The sequence below is a fragment of the Mauremys reevesii genome, linkage group 17, assembly GCF_016161935.1.
Source record: "Mauremys reevesii isolate NIE-2019 linkage group 17, ASM1616193v1, whole genome shotgun sequence".
Classification (NCBI taxonomy): Eukaryota; Metazoa; Chordata; order Testudines; family Geoemydidae; genus Mauremys; species Mauremys reevesii.
The window spans coordinates 36224133-36225525 of NC_052639.1; positions in this window are offsets into that span (position 1 = coordinate 36224133).

Below are 1393 nucleotides of genomic sequence, written 5' to 3' on the forward strand. Positions count from 1 at the left end.
GCGCAGGCAGCATTCTAGGCTTCAGGTGGCAGAATTTGATTTCCTACCTAGGGTTTGATGGTTGGAATCCCTGGGGACATTGGGGTTTGTCCTTTTTGGTTTTCCTTTCCTCTTCCTCCCTCCTTTCGCCTCTTGCTTCTTTTGTCCCTTTTCCCAGCGTCCCTCCCTCTAACAAGGAGGGACGTGTCTGGAGTGCGGGCAGGGGAGGGGTATTGCTCTCATTGCAGAGGTCCTCACCAAGAGGTGGGGCTGGATCTGAGAGTGATCCCGTCTGATGGTGACCTGGGCCGTCCTTTGGGACATCTGGTGAGACCTCTCAGCCTCCCGGCCCTCAGAGTCTCAGTGCTGATTGGCCGAGCAGGGGGCTATCGAGAGTGAGGAGACCCAGATCCTTTTGGTCTTTTTACAAATCAGGCAAAGAAGTCACAACCAATCCAATGTACGGGATTAATCTTGCTGCTTTCCATTAATTGTCTCTTAGCAGAGATGATTTCCTCTAATGTTCTAGGTCTTCTAAACTCCTTGCTGAATAATTACTATGAACCACTGTTGGTCTGTAGCTCACTTGAGAGCACTTTATTCTGATCAGTCAACATATGAAATTCAAGATCTGAGAGAGAGTTTGAAAGTCAGGAGCAGTGTTTCCTCTAATTTGTTATGTCCGTGTGCGGAATTAATTTTGTTGTGTGCACCAATACGGAGGTGAGGTGTGACACCTCACCTGTCTATTGGTGCTCATTCCAAACTTCATTCTGCACATGGATGGTGTGTGACGGGGTGAGGCTGAAGGGTTAGAAGTGTGGAGGGTGGCTCAGGAAGGGCAGAGGTTGGGGTGCCAGGCCCGGCTGCAGTCTCTGGGGTGGGGTTGGGGATGAGGCTCAGGCTGGAGCAAAGGGTTGGGGTGCAGGGGTGTGAGGGTCTGCTAGGGATGCGGGCTCTGGGTTGGGGCTGGGAATAAGGGGCTTGGGGTGCAGGTTGCCCCAGGGAGAGAGAACTCCCCCGCAGCTCTCTCTCACCACAGCAGATCAGGGACAGGTGAGAGGGCACCTGTCTCCTGGCCACAGCAGCGCTGGTGGGGCTGGGCTGGGTCGGGTTGGGGCACGGGGAGGGAACAGGATTTATTTTTCCTAAGTCAAAAGGGGGAAGGGAAGTAGTTATGCTCAGTTTTTACCTTATAAAATTAAGTCCTGTCTAACCCACAGGACACTTTGGGAATAAGATACCATGTTTTGTGGTGACATCACAAGAGCAGAGGATGTGAGAATTACAGCAACAGAGATGGCAGGGAGGTTAGAATCAGATTGTTTCAAATGCTGACATTTAACAGCAACGCTTAGCTAACACAATGGAGAAAGGAATTCTCTGCTAAAGATTCAACCTGCCCCTTTGGCCA